Raw genomic sequence first — 8,857 nt, 5'->3', positions numbered from 1 at the left:
GTACCCGAGTGGTCGCTATGGCAACAGCAGGGCAGAGGCAGAGAGCCAAACAAGGGTGTAGGAGCCATAATAGATGGAGGATGGAGGGGACGTGTCCTCTGCACATTATCGAGCCTGAGCTCTATATGACCTATTTGTTCACATCGTAAAATCATATTTTCGTATTGTCTGTGCAGCAGCCAAAAGTCCGGTCTAGTAGTGTTTACATCCGCTCCCTTTATAGTGTGTTTGTGTGGGTGTGTAAAAATCCCTGCCAGGTTACCCCCGCCCCCCCCCCGTACACACACACACACACACACACACACACACACACACACACACACACACACACACCTCCCCATCCACTTCCCATCGTGTGTGAGTCCAAAAGAGGAGAATACTTATGTGAGGTTGTTTTTTTTTTTGCATACCGAGTGAGACGTCCTCCTCAACATATTCAATCTTCGGTGCCGCTACATTCTTCCTCATCTCCCCTACCCCTCCCTCTCTCTCTCTCCCTCCCGTCCTCCCCCAGAGCGTCATCAGGTTGCCATAGCAACGGCCCGCCTATGGGAGACAGAGATCAGATCATTATGGACCATGGGATCCAGAAACTGAAGGACATGATTTTTTTTTTTTTTTTTTTTTTTTTTCTGTGAACACAGGAAGTGGGAACCCTTAACAGGAAAGGTTGAACTCACTCTTAGTTAAACAGCCAGAGCAGCATTGTGAGGCTTTGTGGACACAAGTTTTGCTGAGTGGTGTTTGGGGGTAAAAAAAAAAAAAAAAAAAAAGGAGCTCTGCTGATCCAATTAAGCCCTTCCCAGCGTAGTGCTACAAAAAATACACCAAATTTGATTAGAAATGCAAAGTGCGCTGCTTTGAGATGTAAACATTTTGCCTCGGGAAACAGTTAACCAGAACTTGCTCGCACACTTCTGAATTAATGGATCTGACAGACGTGGCAGTGATCGGCCTACTGAAAGCCCACAGTCAGGAAATCCAAATGTGCTCTCATTTTATTTATGGGTGGGGAAATCAAAGCGGGAAAAGTGCTTGTTCAAGTTGAGAGATGGAAGCATAAAATACACCAAGGAAACAGTTTTGTTTGATAAAGATCAAAGAGAATTGTTGGGAGAATGAAGTGTGTTTACGAGTCCTCGAATCCAGGCTGTTTCTCCCTGCCCCTGTTATTAGTGGGAGGTTGTGTGTGTGTGTACGTGTGCTGTAGTGTGTGTTTGTACTGCCAGCCCAGAGGGCTGCATTAAGCTGAAGTGACAGTGGGGATCTTTAAGATGTCTTCCAAAGTTTGCTATTGAGGGAGATCTTATCTCTGAGCCCCCAAAAAACAGGACAGGAGAGAAGAGGACGAACTCACGACAACACAGAGAAACAGCGAAAGAACAACAAAGAGTCCGGATGACACGACTGAGCACGTGCGATGACTTCACGGTCAACAAGTGGCAACAAAAATATAATTGGCTTTATCTGCACAAGAAAATCAAGTTCAAATTTCTGCTAGGAACGGGACCCGTATAGTAAACTGGTATGTTTTAAGTGTGAAAACAACATTATTAAGTGTGAAATTAGTGTATCAGGATGTCGAATGTTAACACAAACACTGTGAGTAATCCAGTGTGTTTGATGGTAGATTTTACACATATTTCATGTGCCACTAATGACCCCGGCTTTGCATGAGTCTGACACTGCTCAGCTTTAGTTTGAAGGTTTCCACGGTAACCTTTTTGTAGATGGGACGCTTCTGGCATGTTATTTATTAGTAAAATATTATTACTGAAATTCTGGACACGCTCACTTTGGATTTTTACCTCAAAATAAATGGTTTACATCATCTCGAGCATGTGTTTCTTTCACTTTTGTTGTAGCGATGTTCCCAGGTCTCCACAAGGTTATAATAACTGATAAAAATGATGGCCAATGATAAAGTTTGTGTGTAAAACAAGTGTGTGTCACACAAGTAAGTGCTTTCTATGGCACTGATGTCCTGACAATAATACTAGATTGAAATGACAATGAAGGTTTTTGTGTTCCCGTTATGTCAGCAGGATCCAGATGGACTTTACACGCTAAAACAAATAAACTGCAGTGGTCATTCTGGTAGGATTAAGAGTTGGAGATTAAGGCTTATGGTAACGGGGTGAAATGGGGTAAAAACACTGAATGCACCACTCGCATGCAAACGTACAATATGCACTTTAATATGCACACACGCATATATATACACACACACACACACACACACGCAGACAGCCCACAGACAGTAGGCGGCCTGGGAGGCATCCATCCATTCATGATCCTTCATTCTTTAAATGGGGCTGCCATCTTGGCCTGTCTAGCCAGAGGCCTCAGTTGGGCAAGAGGGGTGGGTCAGCAATCATGTGTGTGACAGGAAACAGGCAGGCGTATTGGCTGTCAATCACACAGCCTCTTTATTTTCCTCCCTCCGTTCCGTCTCTCCATGTGTGTGTTTCTCCGCTTTTCACTGTCTCGTCTCGTCTCTCCCTCAAGTCTGACAAGCAAAAGATTTTCACTTACTTCAGAGAGGTAAAATAAGTGAGAGGGAGGTGTAAGAGTCTCCCTGTCTCCTTTTTACCATTCACTCCCTCTCTCTCACACACACACACACACACACACGTACACACACACACAATCTCCGTCTCACATGTCTGAAAGAGAGCTAGCAGTGGTTTGTCATTGTAACACTTTAGTGGACTGTGTTTCCAAATCATCCCTTACACTTTTTTTTTTTTTTTCTGCAGACAGGCAGACACATAACATTCCTCAGAAGACAGGCCGAGTCGAGAGACAGAGAGAGAGAGTGAGAGAGAGAGGAAGTTGAGTTCTGTGTGTGTGTCTCTCTCTCTCTCTCTCTTTCCAAATGCAGCTGAGTGCTCCACACGGATCGATAGTAATCCTCGGTGGGAGCCGTTTATTTTGGAATGTGTGTGAGGCCCAGTGGGTGACAGAATCCACATTCACACTCACACATGCGTGCAACATTATAAATCTCGTTGCAGCTGGAGTCGGTGATGCGCTCGCACACATAAGCACAACACACGCGCTGGTGCAGACAAACTGACACACAAACCCACGCACGCCGACAAGTACACACTCAACACGCTCAGGGTCTGACAAGCAAAGCCTCCTGTTGGGCTGGGCTCTCTTCTCTCCTCCACTGAGCAGAACTCACAAGGCTCCAGGCTGGAGGAGGGGACCCAGTGTGTCTCAACACCGTCCCCTGCCAAGGTCTCTGTTTCTGGGGATGGCAGCTCTCAGCAGCTGGCTAGGCTGGAGCTCTCTGAATGCTGACTCCAAGCTGCTGGCTGTCTAGTCCTGCCAGGAATTTATAATTCTACAATCACAGAGGAACTTTTTTCCCTCACCAGTATAAGAAGGGATTCAATTTTTTTTTTTTTTTTTAATATAATTCAGACACAGTCCAAGGGCTTGGTCACACCAGCAAATTTTGCTGCAAAATCAGTTCTTTTCAACGAGGGGAAAGTAAATCTAATCTTTAGTGTCAAGGTCAAGTTAAACTTTGACACGCAAATTTTCGTTGTTGAGCATGCAGTCTTGACAATGCTGACCTTTGAGGGAAAGAAGAACAAGATAGTCTGCTGTGATGCATCATCCACTTTTATTTAACCTCAGGTTTACAAACTGCGCCACAGAGGAGGAATGGTTTGCAGGCAGTTATGAGACAAGAGTCATTGCTACAAATGCGCCTCATGAATAAATTCTGTTAACTTATTGTCCCAGTAACAACCAAGCTAAAATGCTCGCCTACAGGAAGCAATGTATTTTTTTCCCAGGATAGCAAAGTCATGACCTGACCTCCTCCTATTCTGATTGGCTTACCCTGATCCAATCATAGTAAACAAAGGTTGTTGACGTCAAACCCTTTAATGACCACACCAGGAAGGTCTAAAATTTGCTGTAGCTACATTAACTAAAAAGATGCATTGATATGTGGTTTAGTTATCTTCTTTGGTGACCGCCTTTTCAAAGGTGATAAGGGAAAATACTCGCTCATATTTACTTGGCTTGCATGCATGAAATTGCACTGTGTGTTTACAACGCTTCCGCTACTCTGCTTATAGGAAATGATAACATTTTTAATTTTCATAATTCATTTTTAATGAGTGCATTATGGCCAGACTATGGGTTATGGGCTACAGCAGCCAGTGTATTCCAAACACTTTAAATAAAGTCATGACTGCTTGTACATACTAGAATGTGATGTACCTTTTTATATTATTCTGATAAAATCCTCAAAAAAAACAAAAAAACAAACTGGGTTAAAGCCAAGAATTTTTTGGACAAATCTTGTTAAAACATAATGAAAGATTCATGAGAATCAATCAAGGGTGAAATTCACGTTGATAAAAAACAGGGTCGATACAGTTTTTTACATTTACAGTGAACTTTAATTCAGCTTATTGTAACAGCAAGAGTGACATTTGAATTGAAAAAATGAATCAGAGGAAACAAAACAAAACAAAACAAATGATGTAGAGTGACAAGAAAAAGTGTAAAATATGTGAAACTCATATATCTGTGCAATAAGTAAAAGAAATGCACAGTTATACAGTCTGCAAAGAGTAATGAAAGATGTCTGAAACGATCTGCAATAAAAGGTAAATTTGCACCCGTATTCCCGACATGACTAAAACAAACAGATATAAAACTTTATGCTTAGTAAAGTTGCAGTTAAAATAAGTGGAGAAGACAGTGGAGAAAATGTATCACAACTCAACTGAGTTCATATCTGAGTAGATTTTAAACATATTTTAAGCTTGATTTCAAAAACGTTGTGTGAAGCACAGCTCCTTATTTCCATAGATAGAATATTCCAAATGTAATTGTAATAAACTTCAATGACTGCACTCTGGCTTGTTAAAGGATGGTTTCGCAATTTTTCAAGTCTGTCTCAAAACAATAGTCTGTTGTGTTGATGCCATTGTTTCTAAGGCAACAACAGTACTTTCAGTCAACCATAAATTTACTGTTTATCATGTGTGGTTAACAAATAAAGTACATCTCTTGTCTCCAAGTTCAACACAGAACATATATTCAAATTAGTATTTAAATAAGCTGTAACTCCTTTAGCCCTCAGTTACAAATCATTCAGTGTAAGTAACCAAACATATGAAACAGTTTTTTATTTCAGGATTCGCATAGGCCATGTTTTTGGACGACTTTGTGTCTTATAATAAAGCTCATATGATTGTCTTTACCATATATGGACCATCCATCAGCCTGATGTACAACACATCACTCTGCAGGCGTCTTGAGGATGAGGTGCACTGGGTGTGAGTGTCCAACCTCTGGGGAGGGTGGGGGCTTGTTAGTGGGTCCCCCAAAGGCACATGCTCTCCTCCACACAGTGTGCAATGGAATGAGGAGCACTTGGCTTTCTTCCAGTGCCTCCATAGGCATGCTCCTTTCTCCACATCTCTCGGGGTCACCCACTACTCAGGACCCTTCTTCCACCCAAAGAAGTTTTCCTTTCCTATGAAGCTGTTGGCTGCACTCCAATTTGTGCAGAGGTTTGCAGGTAGCCCCTCAGACTTTTACAGCCTCTGGCCTTTGTTTGGAGAGACTTTCCCAATCAGGAAAGAGTTGACACCATGGCACTGTCTGTTTTGATGTTTTTGTAAGTCTTCACAAATGAACTGATGGAATGAGTGAAATCAGGGTTGTCCATTTTCTCGGTGATGTCCAGGAAAATGCTGTTCAGCCTTTCCTTGAGGGGCAGTTTACCTTGGAAAATACCCTACCTGCCAAACTAAACGATGTTTTACACATCAAAATCGTATTTTATTCTGAGTGGTGTCGCATATTTTTTCATTTTTACCAGAATCTGTCTCCATGAGGGACTCGGTTGCATTTGGATCAGTGATGAATCCATTGGCTCGAGCAAGCTTTCAGCATCAGTGTTTACAGTGAAAGATTTTAAAACACTCAACAAGTCAGCCCTTTGGGGTTACAGCTGTGTGCTTCTCAGTATGTGTGTTTATCAGTCATCTTGGTATAGAGTGGAGATCTGTTCACCAAACCCTTTAATATTTCACCAGAGCTCCTAACAGACTAACCCTTCACAATTCTTACAACAGTGACAGTAACACAGAGATGCAACATCCAAAATGTAGGAAACAGTGTGACTATGAATGTAATGTGGACTGTGCACTCACTGACTTACCTGTGGCAGGACGGCGGTACATTTCACTAGGACAAACTCCTGCGGCTCTCTCAGACAGAGATGGTTTGTCCAGCACCAATGTCTGAAACCAGTTGTCCAAAATGTCCTTTCCTGTTAGAGGGAAAATGCACAGTAGTTGAATGTTACCAAAGGGCAATTGTTTATTCTTCTGATCTCACTCACACACACACACACACACACATATTTTATTTATACTATAGTCTTTTTATATATGGAACAATTGAAGGAGTTGGGAGTCAAGAGTTTCACTACTACACGTTGTGTTATACATATAAATAAACTTGAACTTGAAAGGACACTGGGAGGGACTAAGCAATAATGTAAAGAAACTCACCAGAGGCAATTTGATCGTACAGCTTCCATGTGTCTGATGACAAGCCATGAAGGAAGCGCTCATTATGTCCAAACATCCTGGCTACCGCACTTTGATGCTTGCAGTATCCACCCATAATCCCTGCTGGGTATGTGCAGCAGCCGATGGCCATGTCGACATGGTAGGACGCTGCAGCATTTGATGTGCTTGTCACAGTGTAGTTGTCTTCCTGTAGCATTGGCATTACAAAATGAATAGGCAAAGTCCATTTTAGAATGTGTGTTTGAAATATTCATATAACACATACACATACGATTGGATTAGAGATATCCGAACTTCACCCAATACATTGCACTGTGCCTTTCTTTAACATATCAGGATATCTATTTTATTACATTAGGAACGTCAAACCCATTCTAGTAAAGGGTCTGTATGGATGCAGGTTTACAACAAAGCAGGAGCACACCAGACTCGACTCACCGCGGCCCCTGATCTCAGATACACACACAATTGATTAGTTGTATCAGGTGTGCTCTTGCTTGGTTGGAACAAAATCCTGAAATCACTCTGGCTCTTTTATGGATCAGTTTGACACCCTTTATTCACATTGTAGATAGTGTTATAATAATTTTAAAATATTTTAACCTGGTGTAAGCTGATGTTTGGCCTCAACTTGCTGAATAGAGGTAGGACTAGACAAGCATGTTGCTTCTTCCCACTCTTTTTCAGACATGAAATGTTTATTTATGTTGCTTATTGAGGGTCTGTTTATTGGTTATTTTTGTTTTATTTCTACTTATATATCTTTTTTTTTAAATTTCTGAAATAAAGATTATTAAAGAATTTAAAACTGCACATCTGCATGCCACAGTGGTTTACCTGTGTCCTCTGTTGCCAACATCTTCTTAAAGACGTTTTCAGCTGTGATGTTGTTGGCCACATTGGTGAGGCGGTGGATGTAGTGTGCCTCCATCCTTGTGACCATAATGTCCACCAATTCTATCACATTTTAGGCTTTCAGTCGGTGGAGGACCTTCTCTTTTACCACCCTCATGGCACCTTCTACATAGTTGTTATGGATCCCTCTGGTGGGCAGTTGTGCCTGCAGGCAGATGGTCCACTCCTCTGGCTTGTTGAAGACCTTCTTCAGGTGTTGCACAAACTTTGGGAGCTGTGAGGCAATGTGGTCCTCCACCAGTCTGGTGTAGCCTTCCGTGAGAGCTGTTGGTGTGGAAACATACATCAGACCTCTGAAGGACTTCAGGAGGTGGGCCCTGTGCTGCTCCAGAGCCATCTCCACATGACCTGAATAAGGTGGAACACACAAAGGTACAATGTGGCTCTGGTTAATGCTCCATGCAGTGCCTGCCTGAGTGCGATGCAGTCGTCAGTCATGGCAACAAGGGGTCCCTCTGGGTGGCCAACCTGTCAGGTGTAAAGACAGTCTATAGCAGCTCCGTGGCAGCTGAAATGGTTGCCTGGGTTTCAGACGTGGTGATAAATACACCCAAAGGCAAACCACCAGCTGAGGAACGGGTGAGGAATAGTAAAAGGCGGTGATTGTGGCGATCGCAATTCCCTGAGGAGACACCATCATCTCACTGCTCTCTCTTAGCCTGGCATGGACCCTCCTCATCATTGGAGTGCATATGGCAATCACCAACTGATTGTCAGTGGTTTTTGCACATCCTGGCACAGACATCCATTTGTTCCTTGTTGTAATCATCAAGGGTTTGTTCAAGATCAGTTCTACTCCTGCTGCTGTGCCATATGCTTTTTTTGAACAGTTTGTGGTACAGTCTGCAATAAAGAATAAGAATATTTTAGCATTTAAAATTTTAACATCTCAACTGAACTTCACAACAATTCCAATAGATGCTGGGATTTTATCATAGTTTGTTTTAATGAATTGTTTACTCTTACTTGTTTTAAGACAACGCTGGAAATGTCATTCAGTAGCAGATTAAACAAGCGATTGGATTAGTCATTAACCTGTAACAAAACTGCAAATCTGGACAGACTGAATGACCTGCAGCAGCATAAACATAGTTGTCCTGTTCCTCCTCTTGTAAATCGTGCTTTAGTATATCGAGTGCCGATGAAGGAGAGTGGCCACTTTCGAATAGCTTTTTCAGCTTTTCAATGGTTTCTCTTGAAACATCCTTCTTTGCCAAGGCTCCAGCACATAAAACACGACGGTTGTGCTCACTGCATAAGTTAACATTAAGGATGAGTCCCTCTTTCATATGAGGATCTTCAGATCTGAAGTGAATAACAGTAACTTAAGCCAACAACAGCTAAGATAATAAAGCAAATGTTAC

Source organism: Thunnus thynnus, chromosome 18 (genome assembly GCF_963924715.1).
Source record: "Thunnus thynnus chromosome 18, fThuThy2.1, whole genome shotgun sequence".
NCBI lineage: Eukaryota > Metazoa > Chordata > Actinopteri > Scombriformes > Scombridae > Thunnus > Thunnus thynnus.
Note: the sequence above shows the minus strand (reverse complement) of the source record.